This window comes from Rattus norvegicus, chromosome 15 (genome assembly GCF_036323735.1).
Source record: "Rattus norvegicus strain BN/NHsdMcwi chromosome 15, GRCr8, whole genome shotgun sequence".
Classification (NCBI taxonomy): Eukaryota; Metazoa; Chordata; class Mammalia; order Rodentia; family Muridae; genus Rattus; species Rattus norvegicus.
In genome coordinates this window covers 57212216-57230819 of record NC_086033.1, presented here as the reverse complement: position 1 = coordinate 57230819, position 18604 = coordinate 57212216, and the positions used below count along the sequence as shown (strand labels likewise).

General features: G+C 45.8%; 1 protein-coding gene across 1 annotated transcript in view; it reads right to left on the bottom strand.

Annotated features, from left to right (window-relative positions):
• Siah3 (siah E3 ubiquitin protein ligase family member 3) overlaps positions 1-18604 on the bottom strand; it is a 67364-nt gene that overhangs the window by 16789 nt on the left and 31971 nt on the right. The gene's annotated exons all lie outside the window — the stretch shown is intronic.

The window sequence follows — 18604 nt, the reverse complement described above, 5'->3', positions numbered from 1 at the left end:
CATTGATAAAATAGAATCATCTAGTTGTCTACTGTCTTAGTTAGGGTTTTATTGCTATGAACAGACATCATGACCAAGGCAACTCATATAAGAAAAATATGTAATTGGGGCTGGCTTACAGGATCAGAGGTTCAGTCCATTATCATCCAAGCATGGCAGCATCCAGCAGGCATGGTTCAGGAACTGAGAGTTCTACATCTTCATCTGAAGGCTACTAGCAGAATACTAACTTCCAGGCATCTAGGATGAGGGTCTTATAGCCCACACTCACAGTGACAGACCTACTGCAACAAGGACACACCTTGCAATCCACTCCCTGGGCCAAGCATATACCAACCATCACACCCACAGAGCAAACCAAACCCTAGGGTTTCTATACTTGGCAGTGACAGCCATAGCAAAGGAATGGCTAACAATTTTCCAGAAAAAGTTCATTTAGAAATGCTAAGAGATAATGATCAGTTTCAGAGAGCTACGAAGTGCTCAGGGGTTTGAACACCAAAGCTCAGAGTCTTAACACTAGGAAGAGACTGCAGATTTTAAGGAGCGTCAGAAGACACAATCTATAGGACTCACAGCTATGAAGGGCAGCGGAAGTCTTGAGGAAGCAGAAATGGTGGGGCCATTAAAACTACTGAAGATTAAAGGGTATGAGGAAATCCAAGGAGCCAAGGCTACAAGAGGAGCTCAGGAGGGCTACCAAGGTTTCAGAAGTCATGGGTCCCTATGCCTAAATCTTGGAAGCAGTAATGCTAGTCCCTGGGTGTTGGTACCCTAAGGCCGCAAACAAAGCTCCAGTGACTGTTTATAACAGCTTGAACCTGCTGTCTTCACCTCTCTCCTCCAAAGACAAAGTCAAAACTCAGCTCATCTCTGACCTGGTAGGTTTCTCCCAGGAGATGGCCATAGGGATTCTGGAGCTTTGGGTTCATAGGGCTCTGGGGGGAAGTGGGCAGGCTGGAACCCAATGTATTTCTTCAGTCACTTGTGTCCTTGTTCCTGGCCATGTCTCCACACTGCTGCTTTGTAGGATCAAAGTAAAGGGAAGCTGAAGCAGTCCTGACTGAATGACATCAAACACCAAAGCTCAGCCAGCCCCTCAGGTGACAGACAGTTCACTAAGATATAACATTAGATCCGACTGAACCTACCTCCTCGTTTGTCTCCAGACCTCCCGCCCTGGGTGAACCCATGCTTACAAGCACACATTCCTTAAAGCCTTCTAGGCCCCAACAGTAAGACTACTTGAAAAGCAAGGGTTCCTTCTCCAGCCTTCCTGGGGTCTCTGCTTAGAATTCTGATTTCTTACTTAAGTATTTGACTCTTGATATGTGAAACCTGATGTCACTATCAAAAGACGTGGTGTCTACACTGGGGCATTGATGTAGCTCAGAGGCTCTTCCCAGAATGCTTGTCACCCCACAGACCATGCTATCAACCAGAATCACACAAAGCTTGAACAAAGGGCCATGCTATTTCGCACATACAGATACATAGACATACGCACGCGCACGCGCGCGCGCACACACACACACACACACACACACACACACACACCCTATCCTCCAATGCAGGCTTAAGTTCACATAACCACTTTAGGCTTTCATAAGAATTTATCTCTAAAATGGGCTATGTGCCATGTTATCAGGAGTGAGTGTGAAATCAGGGATGTAGAATAGAAAGAAAATTGATTTTCAAAGTCACACTAATATGAGTATGAATCTTGGACTCTTTAATTAACCCCTTCATGCTTCTGTTCCCTGATTTACAAAGTGAGAATTATAAGATCTCACAGACTATGGGTGAGGACTGAGTGGGATTCAGAGAACACTGTGTAATAAATACTAGAGACCGAAGTAAGAAAGCCACAGCTCATTGACTGGGGCATAGCTAATGACATACATTTTCCATAATGTCTAGCATTATACCTAAAGTAGATGAGATGGTTAATCATGAATGCCCTTCCTAGATATCCTTTAAAGACTCTTGATAATCTTAGCTGGGATTAATGTCTTCATCAGCTAATGTCTTTCGCTGAATATTTCCACCTGGTCACTAGACAGAGACTACTGGCTACAGTGCACAGAACAAGCCTAGTAGAGTGTGAGTAATGTAATTTGTAATTCACAAATGAAAGCTGCTACCACCACCCTTGCCACCACCACCATCACCCTCACCTCCATCATCACCACTGCTCTCACTACCACTGTTACAGTCATTATCCTTGTCAAGCATTTGTTTAAGGCAAAGCTGCTTTGTGAGTTCATACAACCCTATGAACAAATCGAGCTATTCATCCTCCTATAATACTCATCAGCTATCTCTTTCCTCTCTGAGTGTCTCTCCTTCAAGGCTCTTGAACAGAAGGAACGGAGTGTGTGTGTGTGTGTGTGTGGTCTCCAGGTCACTGATAAATGGGACTGTCTCACAGGGTTAAGAATTTAAGGGGCTGGGGATTTAGCTCAGTGGTAGAGCGCTTACCTAGGAAGCGCAAGGCCCTGGGTTCGGTCCCCAGCTCCGAAAAAAAAAAAGAACCAAAAAAAAAAAAAAAAGAATTTAAGAGGTCTTTCACCTTTCCCATTTGTTTGGCTCTCTGTTGGAGATTCTACCTGGTTGCCTGTGATGCTTATACCTAGCTGGGGGATGAGAAGAAAGGCCTGAGAGTCACACTTGGATCAGAACAATGGAGACCAAGAGCCCTGTAGGTCAGTTCTAGAGAGCCATAGGACCTGGGAAGTTGAATACTGGCACAGCCCTCCCTGCAGGAGTATAGAACTTGTCTTATGGTCCTAGAGTCAGAAGGTTCCTTTCTGAGACCAGACTAAAGGGCTCAGCTCTGAAATAAGGAAATAAATACCTCACTGCGTAAGTGGCTTCCCTCACCCCAACCTGAGGAACAGTGCATCCTCAACGAGCTACTGATACCATCGAGTATCCTCATAAGTGAGGAGAGGCAGGTGTTTTATTAAGTCTAGATCTTTGCCAGATGCTAGGTGCATATTTAATAAAGATCAGGCTTCAGGGAGGTACGAGGGGAGAAGGGGAAATTGCTACCCTCTGGGCTGGGGAGCTTAGCCATCCATCCAGACCCACATAACTGACTCATCTGCTGTTCATCTCTGAGTTATTACAGTTGCAGTGTGTCTCTAAGGGACACGTTTATTAGTGTTTAAGATAATTAGTTGGTGCGACTTCAAGGCAATTCAAATTGTCCCATGTATGTATTTCTTCCCAGAATCCACCACGGCTCCATTTCCACCTTGGTCTGTTTTGTTGTCCCCATTGGAGAGTGTTCACTTTCCATGCAGTTTTTACACTCCGAAAAGGCCTGGTCTCTTAATTAGAGATTAAGTCTACAGTCTCTAGTTCAGCCTCCTCTGGGTTAAAGTTCTTTGTCTTGTATCCCTGAGATTCCTGGAATCACGCAGGAGAGTGGGTTTACTTCCTGTTCTCCGCTCCATCCTTGGGGATCAGTGGAGTGGAGGACACATCTACAGATCACCCCATCCCAAAGTTCACATGTGTGTAACTCACACGCAACATTCCTAGCAGTTTCATAAGCGCCAGAACGCCCCTTTCACTCCTCTGTGGACTAGACCCACAGTCCTCAATCCTGTGCGGTGAGCACACAGATCATTTCGGCAACTTGTTAGTGTAAACTTGGCCTCAGAGAGTCTAGGACGGCTCTCAAAGAAGCTGGAGCTCGAAGGGCTGGCGAGAGGGTTGCTCACTCCCTTGACCACCCCACATCTTTGTATCTAAGTGACTCCAGCCATCACCTTGTGCATCATTGATTCTTTAACAACCTCTACGTCCCAAGGCGCTCCATTGTCCTTTTACAATAGAGGCAATGGGGTTGTACTCTGAGTTGGATCGCTGCCTGATTAGTAGTCAACCAGAGCCCTGCAGACAGCTGGTAAAGCTGGAATTCACAGGGGGAACTGAGAAAGCAGAGCCTTGAGAGATTCTTATCCACAGAATGGGAAGTTCCTTAACCGTCTTTCTTCCCACAGTATTTAAATTCCTATGTTAGTAAAGAACTGGCTTTAACTAATAAATTATCCATTTTTATAGTTGCTCATAATTTTCTACTAATTAGCTTAATGGGGTTTTCATGTGCAGAGTTCCAAAGCAGCTTCTCTCACCTCTCTCTCTCTCTCTCTCTCTCTCTCTCTCTCTCTCTCTCTCTCTCTCCCTCTCTATCTCTCCCTCCCTTAAGTAATAAGACACAAATAAATGTGTTTTTCTTCAGGGTCTACTGATTTTCATACCCCTCTATATAATAAACCCATCTATCTATCCTTCCCTCTCTCCCTCCCTCTACCATCCATCTCTCCACCCATCTCTCCAACCATCCATCCATCCATCCATCTATCCATCCATCCATCCATCCATCCATCCCTGTGCATTTTATGTTGAGGTTTGAAGTGTTGGGGATAAGACAGTGAACAAACCAAGTGTGTGCATTCCCTCTTCTCTAAGAGGTTACTTTTCTCAAAGGGAAGGAAAATATTTCCACTTGAAAGAGAAAGGTCAGAGGTTATCTTGGTCAGGTTCTGGCAGAGGTTGCTTGAATAGTTTAGTGGAAGGATGTTGTCTTAGTTAGAGTTTGTATTGCCTTGAAGAGACACCACGAACACACCAACTCCTATAAAGAAAAATATTTAATTGGGGCTGTTCAGGTTTAGTCCATTATTATCATGGCAGGAAGCATGGCAACACACAGGCAGGCATAGTGCTGGAGAGATGGCTGAGAGTCTAACTCCGGATCAGCAGTCAGCAGAAAGAGATAGATAGATAGATAGATAGATAGATAGATAGATAGATAGATAGACAGATAGACAGACAGACAGAGAGAGACTGGGCCTGGCTTGAACCCACCTCAAAGCCCACCCCCAGTCACTTCCTCCAACAAAGCCATGCCTACTCCAACAAGGCCACACCTTCTAATAGTTCCAGTCCCTATGAGTCTTTGTGGGGAATTTTCATTCAAATCACCACAGACATGATGACTGGTTTTTAAGGTCAATTTGCCACAAATTAGATGACCTGAGTAGGGACCCTCAGCTGAGGACTTGTTCTGCCTGTGTTAATTAATGTGGGAAAGATGTACCCCAAATATGGGTGTCACCTGCTAGCAGCCCAAAAATGAAAGGGCCTGGCTGAAGGAAGATTGTCTCTGCTAGCTTGGGCTCCTCTCACTGTTGAGCCGTTGAGTTGATGTAGCTCATTGCTGTTGCTTTCTTCACTTGAAGTTAGAGTCACAGTTTTCAGGCTTACACCGTTGACTGAGACCTAGGGTCTCGGCACAAGATCGGGACTACTGAGGTGGGCCCAGCATTGTGCTCTGAGCAACTACAGGCTGTTGGCATCTCTGGTGTGAGACAGCTGTTGTCAGACTACTCACTTTGCTGAGGCACCAGCCTCAAGGACAGCACATGCTGGGTTCACAGCCTCTCAGGTACTAGAAAGCTGTTGCTGCTTTTCAGCATATGTTGAATTAATAAATTCTCAATATATATATTTATTCTATCAATTCTGTTCTAGAGAACCCTGAGTAAACCAAAGGGCTCTTAATCAACATGGTTCTAACACACTGGACTCCTGTACTAGCCAGATAAAAGAAGCCCAGCCAATCTCAGGCAGTCAACTGGACATTGATTACATACCCTGAACTCTTAGGATGACTAAAGAAGGCAACTGCTCATACTCCAACCAATTGAATCCTTTATTTGTTTCCTTCCACATCCTAGGACAATTTCCCAGAAGCCACTTCCACCCACTTTGATCAGAGTTTTACTGTCTATTCAAACAAACCCTTTCAAATCTTCCATACATCAAAAGAATATGTTTTAACGTGAGTGCAAACTGTCCCAGCCTTTCTGCTTTCTCAACCCAGTGGTAGAGGAAGTTGAGAAAGGGAGAAGGCAGAGCCTTGCTCAATGGGTGAAAGGGGGGTAGGATTTCTTTAGGGCATCCTGAAAACAGTTTATGTCTGCATAAATTGTGTCCCAAAGAAGGTGGTTAGGAGGGACTTTGTCTCCCTATCCCTTCTCCAATTCCATGGCTACCTCTAAAATTTCCCCATGATGCTAATACTGGAGACTATTTCTGACAAAAGGCAAGCTGATAACGGCACCCAAGCTGTCCTCAGGAAACAAAGAAATGACAGGTCTTTGAGGCCAGCTGTGTGGCAAGCAGCCAGAAAGAACCCAAGCCTCCTTAGTTTCTCACCATAGCTAGAACTCTTCATCCCGGCACTTGATCGTCACCGCTCACTGCACACTAATCCCTGAGTAAACCTCACAAGTCCTTATGGGCAGGTCCCAGAATGAAGCTTAGATTTCCCTGTGTGTGGTAAGAAGGGGGCTAAAGCATGGCAAGCAGACTCAGTGGTGACTGATGACACAGGGGACAGGGACTCCATGAGGAAGAGAGTACACGCGTGGACCCAACTCTCCTGGACTTTGAGGGTGAAGGGGAAGCCCCTTTCTCCTTTAAACTTCAGTTTCTATGACTCAAAGTGGAAATGATGCTCACCTCTCTCCTGCGCAGTATGAGAAATGATGTTTTAAAAACAAAGTTGGCTTGCGAGGGAAGTGTTAGGTGAACGGAGATCACGGAGGGCTGTGCCTGAGTCACATACTGTTCTAAAGGGCACATCCTAAGCACGTCCTGTGCCAACATCTCTACCTCTCTCACCGTACAGCTGGGAGGGGGCAGGGCTGCCTCCACCAGTAGCCGACAAACAGGGACACTCTGACAGAGTGGAGAAGGCGGGATCTCCCAGCATTGGGGGGGCACCTCCTGCCCCTCTTTATCTGGCTGCCACACTCAATCAGCCCCATGTAGATTCTGTGCAGCTCATATTTCATTTCATTCCGAGCCGGCTTTCCTTCTTATCCTGCTTAGCTCATCGGTTGGCAGCGGAGCCAGGGACCTGGATCTAATCCTAATGTTAAGTAAAGAGCAAGCACAATGAGGAAGATAAATCTTCTGCAGAGAAAGGATGTCTGTACCATTCCAAAGCCAAGCCTGGGTGATTCCCACCTCCTCTAGATGGGTCACATCAGAGGTCTTTTTATCTACCCCGAATCACAGTGGGCTGGTGGGGAATTGCTTTCAAACCCACTGCTTACTGATTTGGAGATAATGTGTTCCCATCACAAAAATTTTTAGAAAATTCTGCATTTGCACAAAGTCAAGAGTAGCATACTCTTACAATGCCACCACCCTAACGGGAGTATTAGTAACATTTTGCTAGGCACACCCCTGCCTGTTAAAAGATGTCTTTTAACACAAATACCTAGATATTGCATGGATATTCTTGGGAACTACTTTTGCAATTTGATGGTCATGAAATAATGTGTCAAAAATGTAAATAAAAAGCACTATTTTACGGGCTCCCTTGAACTTGGAGAACCCAAGGGTAATTTACACGGGTGGGATATAATTGGCTTTATTTGTATATGGGATTGGTTGATGTTGCCCACCATCTATTTGGTCATTCATTAAAACAGAACACAGAAGTTTCGTTCAAATCCTCCAAGAGGACAAGGTCCTCTCCCAGAGTCCCTGTGTGAATTTCTGTTTGTCTCAATCTCATTGACCTCTCCTGCTTCATTCTGTCTTCTCCACATGGTCCCCAAAGTGGCTGGTTAAAAGCAGTCAGGCTTTACATGCTGACCCTCCCCCACTTTCAATCCTGTCTTGTTTTGCCTCTGGGTTTAACAGTGGCATAAAACTAATTTATAGCTCTTGCCGGTAAGAACACAAATTTTCATCTTAGCCTGTCAGGCAGAAGGAAGCTCTAGTTCAAATGAATAATTGTTGACCCATGCTACTTATTAGAGATTGTAGTGGGGTCACCCCGTTTGTTGTTTTAACACAAGAAATTAAGGGTCCTGGCAAAGGCTTCCATGGGAACTGAATTTGGTAGAGACAGGACATCTTTGTCTCTGTGGGTAACCTCTCCTAAGGCTGTGTTCACAGCAGACAATGGGGTGAAGATTCCCTTCCACAATCACCCCATGGGAAGGGCAGACTGCCAGGGTCCACTTCTGACCTTTAGGTTCCCTCAGGACCCTGGGGAAATGACTATGAACCTACAGGCAAGCATAACTTCTCTATGCCTGCGGAGCACCTAGAACGTACTAGAAATGTTGAGTGGGATACGGTCATAGATGTTCAGGGAGGGCTTGTGTAAGAGGTAACAATAAAATGAGCCTCGGATAAAAAGTTAGTCTAAATTGTGGGTGGGAAGCAACTGTCAAAGGATGGTATCTTAGGGTTTGCACTGCTATGAAGAGACACCATGACCACAGCAGCTTTTAAAGGCAAACATTTAATTGGGGTTGGCTTATAGGTTGAGGGGTTTAGTCTATTATTATCACCATGGCTACAAGCATAGCAGTATGTAGTCATGTGCTGGAGAGTAGCCAAGAGAGGTAGCTGGAGAGGTAGACATCTGGACGGGCAGGCAGCGGGGTGGGGTGGGGTGGGGGGGGGAGAGAGACTGGGCCTGGCTTGAACATTTGAAACCTCAACAAGACAACACCTACTTCAACAAGGCTGTATATCCTAGTACTTTCTATAGTATCATTCCCCATGAGTTGATGGGAGTCATTTTCATTTAAACCAGCACAGATGGGAAACATCTTGGGGAGAGGGAGAACTTGGTCTTTTCCGAAACTGATTCCAGCAAAACACAGAGAAACAAGGCAGATTAAGGTCGTTCCCCAGTTTGCCATGTCATTATGTCCTAAGAGTCCCATCATGAGGCAAATGTTTCCTGAGTCTGAAGTATGCCTGCTATATCTAACCTAATAATTGGGGCTGGCTTACAGGGTCAGAGGCCTTCTTCTGATGTGGAATATCGTTTCCCTTTCAACCCCGAAAGACCACAGTTATAACTCGGAGTACAAGTTCTACCGAAGGTGCATTACTCCTGACACACTAATGAAGTTGAAAGACCGTAAGTTTGGGACCATCTGAACAGAGCACTTTAAAAGCCAGAGGAGAATTGAAAGAGTGGAAGTGCTTTCTTCACACTTTTAGTTGGTCCATATGTTAGATATACAAGTGGACATATGACCTTTAAAAGCAGATTTATTTATTTTATTTCATGTATGTATATATTTTATCTGCACACACATTACATATGTGCATCTGCTGGAGTTACAGACAGTTGAGAGCTACCATGTAGGTGCTGGGAATTAAACTCAGGTTCTCTAAAGAAACAGCCAGTGCTCTTAGCCATGGAACCATTTCTCCAGCCCCAACATGTGCCAATGGGAGTATGTATATAGCCTTTCATGGAGCTGCATGCATCCTTTTGATATCTCTATAAAGAACTATTACTTTGAGACGCCATTTCAGTAATATAAAGTGTTCTCATACCTGGTGTCTCCTATAATCTCTTAGGCAAGACCAAGGGCATTGGTTACAGTGATGGTTAATCTTCAGGTCAACTTGACTGACTTTACAACCCACCCCATGGACTTGCATCTCTGAATAAGAAGGAGAAAATGAGAAGAATGTCCAGCACCCATCTCTTCCTGATGCCTCCATGTGAACAGGCTGAGGGCAGCTGCTTCATTCCCATTACCATGACTTCCTCACTGTGACTGGCTGAACTCTCAAACTGAAATGAAATAAACCTTTTCTTGCTCTTTCGTGTCGTTCTTGTCAAGTGTTGTGTGACAGAGACAAGAAAAATTACCAATACAGTTGCTCAGGGGATGACCAGGGGATGACCACTGCTAACTGGCAGTCTCTGTGTCCTAGGCATTGGTCTAGGCCAGCTGACGGAGACATAAGAGGGTGGTGAGGTAAGCTTTTGTGGAGATGCTGTCTGTTCACGCCCATCCATGACACAGGTAGCTGGAGATGAAAACATCTTTTCTAGAAACTACGATGTTTCTCAAGAGAACTATTACAACGTAAACATTCAGTTAAGTGGTGATTATTTTTCTCTCAGTCATTGAGTTTGCATGACAAAGGCTGAGCTATTATGGAGCAAGGCAGGGATTGAATTTTGCTGAGCTAGTCTTTTTTCTGGACAGGAACTCTCTCTTGGCTGTCACCAAGAGCCCCGAGAGCTCATTCCTTGGGACAAGTAGCTGGTTATGCTGAATTCTCAACTGTAGACCAGAAGCCTTGGTGTGGTTCACCGGAGCCCCAAGTTGGCTCCAGATCTGCATTGTGTGAGCGGCTGTCTCACCATGCGTAGGAAGTTCAAGACAGCAAACAGGAGCTGGGCAGTGGGAGCACACGCCTTTAATCCGAGCACTCAGGCGGCAGAGGCAGGCAGACCTCTGTGAGTTCAAGGCCAGTCTGGTCTACAGATTCAGTACCAAGACAGCCAGGGCTACACAGAGAAACCCTGCCTCAAAAACTAAAACCAAATCAAATCAAAACAAAACAAAAGGCAGTAGAACATGGGTCGATACTGAAGCATCTGTGGACAAAACGGCTATGGGTTGCACTCCACAAATTGACGGTAAGGCCCTGTTGCTGAAGAGAACACATAGGCAATTCACGGAACATGGAGAAGGTGAGCTGCTGACCTCTTAAAATCTTCGCCTCTATAGGCTAGTGACTATGGTAAAGATACTCTGCACACTACCACGGGGCTTGGGGGGCACACTAGCCCAGCTGCAAAGCCTTTAATCTAGCGAGCTGATCTGCCTGTAAGGTGTGCTCCTGCAGTCATGGCACAAAGCCTGCTGGAGTAAATGAGATGGAACCCGTCCCTGACACTCTTGGTGTCATTGAGAACCTGAGACCACATAGACCAGTGACCTAGGGGAAGACCGAGTACTACAGTTCTGCTAAAGGAACATAGCCGTCAAATGACTTCTTATCACATTCTGCTGTACTCGTCAGTCAGTTTCTTGCTGACTTTCATTAGAGAAGTTTGACAGGAATAAACACAGATCCACAACTGGACAAGGTGCATGGAGTAGGAGACCTACAAATCCCTCCCCTTAGGGCTCAGGAACCTCTATGGGAAGGAGGTGGAAGGACAGTAAGAGTCAGAAGGAACAGAGATCATGAAGAAACAAGGCCCTCTAAGCATAGTAGGACCAAAGGAAGCCCACGAGAGTTCACAGAGACTAGCAGCACGCACAGGGCCTGCATGGGTCTGTGTCTGAGGGGGTCCCAGTGCTGAGAGAAGTTGACACAAGCCCGTCCCTAAGCCAGTCTCTCCAACTGACAACCACTCACAAATGGAAACTCGCTTCCTCTGACGAGGCTTAAGACGTCTCATCGGCAGGCCCCATGCCCGGCCGACACAAAACAAACTCGTTGTCATCTTTGGAGCTTCGCTGGCTGATATTTTGTAGGATAATTTCTTTTAACTTTGCATTTCCTTTGCCTATACGTGATGGCTTCTCAGTTTGTGTTTTTACGATATTTCTCTGTGTGTGCATCTGCTTGTGTACATATCTGTGTTTATATGTATTCTTTATGCCTTTTCTTTGGCTCTTTTTCTTTTTTTGTTTTGTCCTATTCAGGTTTCTTTTTGTTTTTGTTTTACCTGACCATTATTCTTTAGAGACCTATTTGTTTTCTAACTCCAGAAAGGAGTGCGGATTTGGACAGGAGGGAAGATGGGAAGACTCTGGGAGGAGCTGAGAATGGGGAAGCCATAATCAGAATATATTGTATGAAAATAATCTATTTCCAATGAAAGAAGAGTAGATAAGTAGATTTCCTGAGAAGTAAACTGTGCTGGGAACGCTGACAAATAGAATGCTTTTGCATATTATATTTTAAAAATTAGAAGCACTTTATATTTTATGTGGTCTCATCATTCTTTGTAAGCTATTGTTTATATATCAATATTATCACCATTATTATTATCTGCGACAACATGTGTAAACTTTGGACCCCTCAAGATAGGGAAAGAACTCAGTTACAAAAGTCTACATATGGCATGATTTGCTTTTAGATAAAGGAAAGGAACAAGAAAGGATGTTACCAAATCCATCCACTTTTGTCTGCAATGTATCCGTCCGTGTGCATATCCATTGTTAAAATGAAATTACATAAATGTAGAATTACTCAGATTATATTAAAAATACAGGGACAAAGTACATTAAGCTTATTTAATTGTCTTGTAAGTCTGTGCCGTATCTACATCTGATGGCATCTGATGGCACTGCAGCTACGTAATGTTAAGCGTTGCTTCCTAACTTCATGTCCTACAATGTGACATTGGCAATTTGAAATCAGCCAAAGTAGTAATACTTAAAAGTACGCTGTGTGTTCGGATGAAGTGGCTTTGGATAGCACAAATGACAGAGGACATGTTATTTCTGTGTCTAAAACTGTCATGTGATTAGCTCAGAAGTTGTCTTGTCACTCAGGAGTGGGTGATAGACTGGTGTGTGTTTTTGCTCCTTCACTTCTACCTTGTTAACATACAGGAAAATGTCAGCTAACATTCCCATTGAAGTTACACACGAGACACGGTGACTTCCTTCCTACACTAGAGAATCATTGGTCTGAGATCGTTATGTGATGGTTACAGCACAGTGGAGGTTGGGTCTGAAAACAAGAATTCAAGGGAACCAGTGAAGGCTCTTGTGTGGTTTTACAGGAGTTAAAATGAAGAGAATCAGGAGGGACGGTTCAGGCAGTGAGCTGCTTGCTGTACAAGCGTGAGGACCTGAGTTCAGATCCCCAGCACCCATGTGGGAAGCCAGGTGCAGTGGCCGACGCCTGTAATCCCAGCTGTGGGGAGGGGGATGCGGGAGAATCCCTGGGGCTCACTGGATAGCAGTTTAGCCAAACCGGTGAGCTCCAGGTTCAGGAAGAGGCCTTGTCTCAAAAATAAGGTGGAGAGCAGTTAAGAAGACACATAATAGCAACCTACAGCTTTCATGTGCACACACACACAAACACACACACACAAACACACACAGACATACACACACACACATCACACACAGACATAAAGTTAAATGAAGATTATCATGCATGTCATTATTACTTGTACATTGTGTTATAATTATCATGTTCTCGAATTTTATAATAATTGTGTACATGGACATAGAGGTACCTATATACACTTGCACACACACAGATCTGCATGCTAATGTAAATACAGGCACTCGTGCGTGCACACGCGCACACAAACACACATGCACACATTTTCCTCCAGAAGAGACAATTATTAAACATCTGCCAAAATGTCCTTTAACATGTCTCCAAAACTTGGTCCCTATTCTGAGCAAAGTTAGGGATCTCCAATTTGGCTAGACTAAGTTTCTACTCCAAATTAAACTCAGCTCTAAAGGGAAGGATGTCACCTGTGCTGGCTGGTTTTGTGTGACAACTTGACACAAGCTGGAGTTATCACAGAAAAAAGAGCCTCCCTTGGGGAAATGCTGCCATGAGATCCAGCTGTAAGGCATTTTCTCAATTAGTGATCAAGAGTGGAAGGGCCCATGGTGGGTGATGCCATTCCTGGACTGGTAGTCTTGCGTTCTATAAGAAAGGCCAGTAAGTAACATCCCTCCATGGCCTCTGCATCAGCTGCTTCCTGACCTGCTTGAGTTCCAGTCCTGACCTCCTTTGGTGATAAACAGCAATGTGGATGTGTAAGCTAAGTAAACCCTTTCCTCGCCAACTTGCTTCTTGGTCATGATGTTTGTGCAGGAATAGAAACCCTGACTAAGACACTCCCTTTACTGCACATCTCCAATTCTGAGTGTCCTCAGAGTTTATTCCCATTTTGCATCCAGAGGCTGAGTTGAGCAAAGAGGCTGTGAGGCACCACCATCGCTGTGCTCCGCTTGGGGAGGGAATTGTTACAGTCCTGTTGTAACAATATTGATGGTCCCTGCCTGGTCTCCACTCATAAAAGAAGCTGATGTGGGTCAATGCATCCCGAAGTGGATATAAATCCTGAGGCTGCTCCACCTGACCTCTGACCTTTCAGCAGCTGCTGCCTTCAGGTAATTGGCTGAGCTGCTGGAGGGAAGTGAGGGTGTTGGGGGTTCCATAGAACCGAGACCTTTTAATACACTTCATAATTACCATTCCGTACTTCAGGTTACACTGAGAATTTGTAGATTGTGAGTTGGAAAGCATTAGCAGCATGCTTCATTGGGTTGACAGACCCACAGACTCAGAATCTGTGGATATTGTAACAGAGGCCCCGGATAAGTCATGTGTGCTCACTAGGGATTGTACTTGGTGGAGAATTGTCAGGCATGGCCCCTGCTCTCGCCTGGAGTCTTTGGTACTTTGCATGACAGGATCAATGGCTTAGGTCATCTACCTCTAGATTGGTTAGGCCTCAAATGAAAGAATTCTGAGCTGACAAGGCCTCAGGCTACTCTCCAGAGAAGGCTCTGTTTCCATAACATAAAGTTGGGCACAACAAATCACCTTTAAAAAAAAGCAGGACGGGAGGCTAGGGAGCTAGCTCGGGTGGTGCTTGTGTACTCACACAGTAAGTTTAGGTCCCCAGATTGATTCCATCTGAGACAGCCAGGCATGGCAGAGAGGACCTGTAAGTCCAGTGAGGCAGAGACACGTGGATCCTGGGGGCTCCCTGGCCGGCCAGCCTAGCCTGCTTATTAAGCCCCAAGCCAGGGAGAGACTTGTCTCAAAAAATAAGATGAAAGTCTGAGGAAAAGACTCCTGAAGTTAACCTCTGGCCTCTACCTGTCCCTGAACACATGCATATGAAAAGACCTCCCCCACGCACATGCACACGTGCACATGCGCACACACACATACGCTCACACACACAAAGCAATGCATAACTATACATGGGTAATGTAATCTCTCTTACAAAACCTAGACATACTATGTTTAAAAATGACTAAAAGCACCAACACCGGGGAATGGGATGGGAATTACAGGCAGTATGGCTCTCAAATATTTTCACATGTATTTACAAAGCATGAGCACACTACTTTTATGGTTGGAAAAAGATAAGCATTATTTTAAATATAATGTTGTTGAGGGAGGAGTCCTGAAACAAAGGAAGGACAACCCAAAGATGGTAATGCCTGTTGCTCAGCCTTGACTCATGGCCCTGCATCCTATGCTGCAGCACCAAGCTGAAGGTGCAGGCCACTGAGCGTAGTGGAGCTCAGATAAAGCCACTGCTGCTGACATTTTACACCTAGAGCCTTGTGCCCTCCCATAAGAGACATCAGGATCCTCAGATGCTCAACCCACCTCCAACTGCCAATGGAAGCGAGAGAGGCTCGATCAGCACCACCCCACATTCACTGACTCTTGCTGGTGGGCGAAGGGATGGATGAACCAGTATTTAGCACGGGCGTCCGAGTGAGGAACTGCCCACGCCAGGCGCTCACATATATCTCGGCTCTCACATGTGTTGTGGGCTGATATAGTACCCCTGCAGTCCATTCTGGATGCTTAAAACCTGAGAGGTGATTTTCAAACTCTGACACCAGCAGCTGGTGTTCAGTGGCTCAGACAGGGGCTAGTGGTGTGGCCTGAATAAGTTCCAGTTGTCCTCTGGAAATTCTGTGACTGGGGCCAGTGAGAACAAGAAATTTAGGCCAGTGCATTTGCGTAGGGCTGGTCAGTTTCTCCACGCTGGGTTTAGTCAGAAGCAGAGCATATTGCTGTACAGGTGGGACTGTCAACAAATGATTAACTTGAATAAATTTGACTGATAAAGGTTGGCTCTATATTGTCACTGCTAGTTAGTTACACACACCTCTGGGGCTGAAAAGGCACATTTCGCTGGTTGGTTGTCACCATGGACCTTTTAGTTAGAGCAAACATTGGCATACGCACTACCTACGAGGGCCTCGGACAGGCATTCTATAAAGCAAGCATGTGAAGCTTGCTTACCACTACCCAATGGTTGGCTTCTGAGGGGATGGGGATGAAGGTGCCCAAGAGAGGCAAAACAGTGTAGAAGCTTTGAGAATGGGCTTGGAGTCCTAGTGCAGTCATTCCTGTGCTGTGTGGTCCAGGAACACTTAACCTCTCTGAGTTTTATCTGTGAAGGATAAACGAAAAAAACAGACTTTTTGCCTGTTTCTGTCATGGGATAATCTCAGTAACTAAAAGATTCCCTTTTAAGTAAGCACACTTCCTGGGACATGGTAAGTGAGGGGTGGCGCTGGCACTGGAGCCGGTGCCAGTGCTGGTGCTGGCCATTGCCATGGTTCCTCTGCGAATTCAGAGAGGCAGAAGTGTGAGGAGATGAAACGCAGAGCACTCTGGCCATGGTGGCAGCAATGAATGTTTCTCAAGGGAAATGAGTGTTTCCAGCTTGACTAGATCTTAAGAGCTCTAGAATTAGGCTTTGTTGTTAGGGAATGTGTTGGTCAGCAGCTTCACTGGCCTCTGAATGAAACTCTTTGGGTGACACTTTGCTACCAGGGAAGCTGCTCTCTCATGCTGGCTCTGAGGGCAGTGTAGGAAGGTGTGGCCACTTGCCTTGACACCCACTCTCACTCTTTTCCGGAATGTCCCGGCTAGTCTGCTAGAATCTACTGCTCTGGGCTCTTGTTTCTCCTTGTGAGCACTCTCCTCTGCTGGTGTAGGGGTCCAAGGTCATTTGGAGGTGGCTTCTTTTTTTTTTTTTTTTGGTTCTTTTTTTTTTTTTTTTTTTTTTCCGGAGCTGGGGACCGAACCCAGGGCCTTGCACTTCCTAGGCAAGCGCTCTACCACTGAGCTAAATCCCCAACCCCTGGAGGTGGCTTCTTGAAGGCAAGGCAGCCCCATCTTCGGGGAGCCAGAGAGCTGTTCTTGCCCTAGTCTGAGTATGTGGATTAGACACAGGGATAACTGAAGACAAACGACCAGCGATCTCCACGCTGTATGACTGAGAGACTTGGCTTGAGGATTCAGGACGAGGCATGGTAATAACCCTGGCTTTGTGGTCTTTGTGTGACAGTCACTCACAGCTTCTCATTCTATCCTTGCCCAAATCCCAGGTGTTGTGAGGACAGACAGGACCCAGAGCTGAATTTACAAATGACACAACAGGCTTAAAGTACCCCACGGAGGACATGGCAGGTAGTGGGTAAATGGGAGCCACCGTGTTTTAAAACATTTTCAAAAGAGATTAAAAATAATGCTTGCTTAAGAGCTTTCTCCAAAAGATTCCCACAGCAGCATGGAAGGCGTCTTGTTAACCTTCACATGTATGTGAAACATATGACTAATATACAAAGATTAGAATGATCGGTCTCATCATCCCGTCACTGAGTCTGGGATACAGTTTCTTAATGCCACATTCTCCTGGTATATGCGTAGGTGCATGTATACTTACGAGTGTGTGTGTGTGTGTGTGTGTGTGTGTGTGTGTGTGTGTGTGATACAGACACTCTTATTTCAAAATATCCTTAAGAACCATGAGGACACGGTCTGTGGTCCAAGCACAGGAGTTCTTTAAGATTCTTCTGGTGCACCAGCGACAGGAAAGCCTTTGAAGAGGCTCTGCCAGGAGTGGGCATGGGGAGGTAGCACATCCAAGGAAGGTTTTGGGGTGTTTCCACAAGCTCGCATGCAGGCAACACATGTGGCTGCTGAGCACATCCTGGGCTACAAACCGGGGCTACAACTCTTCCCAGAAATGGGAAGGGAGTCGGTGGTATCGAAGCCTACTAGACCTTCTAGATTTCTACTAGGATGTAGGGCAGTGAGGGGTACCTTCGTTAGCTGTCTGCACTATCAACACAGGAAAAGAGACCAAGGCAAGCCTAGGGGATCATGTGTAGCCCCCTCAGGACCATGTCCCAGTAGCAGCTGTCCCCACGTCTCTCATAGTGGCTCTCACAGGGCAGAAATGAAGATGAAGGAGAAGGAGAAGTCGAGCAGGCAGCCTGCTGGCTTCAGTAGTGCAGAGAGGAGGAGCCCATGGCTTGGTGTCAAAGGCACCTATAGAACGTTGTCTCTAGGGTCCTGAGTGTTATTGTCCCTGGTCCAGTTGCCCAGGACGCCTTGTGGTCACAGACTTCCCACCTAGCCTCTGTCTCAGTCAGTCCAGGCTGCCCCAACAGAATGCCACACTCTGGGTGGCTGAGAAACAGATAATGATTCTGCCCAGTTCTGATGGCTATGGTGCAAGATCAAGACCCAGGCAGATGGGTGTCCTGGGCAACCCGTTTCCTGGTTTACAGACAGCACATCCCCACTCTTCTCCTGGTTCATAAGGGAGGAAGGGAGGAGGAGGAGGAGAGAGATGGGGACACAGACAGAGGAGAAATGGAGAGAATGGGGGTGGGGGGAGAAGAGAGATACAGGAGGTAGGAAGCACTCTGCGCTCTTTCTCTTCTTACAGGGAAATATGATCAAGAGAGCTCCATCTTCATAACCTCACCAAAACCTAATTATTTCTGCAAAGTCTCGTATCAGCAGGGGCTAGGATTTCAGTAAATGACTTTGAAGGAATGTGGTTTCTCAGTCCATAACAACCCTACAGCTGTTGAAGCATATTTTAGGCACATACTCCACAAAAAATTACAGTTCAGAGTACTGACCAGTAAACAGGTAATTATATAAAAGTGCAGGACATAGGAGCTGGGGGCTGGAGGGGAGGCTCGGCAGGAGACAGCACTATCCCAGGGTTTCAAAGTGACAAGTGGGCGGG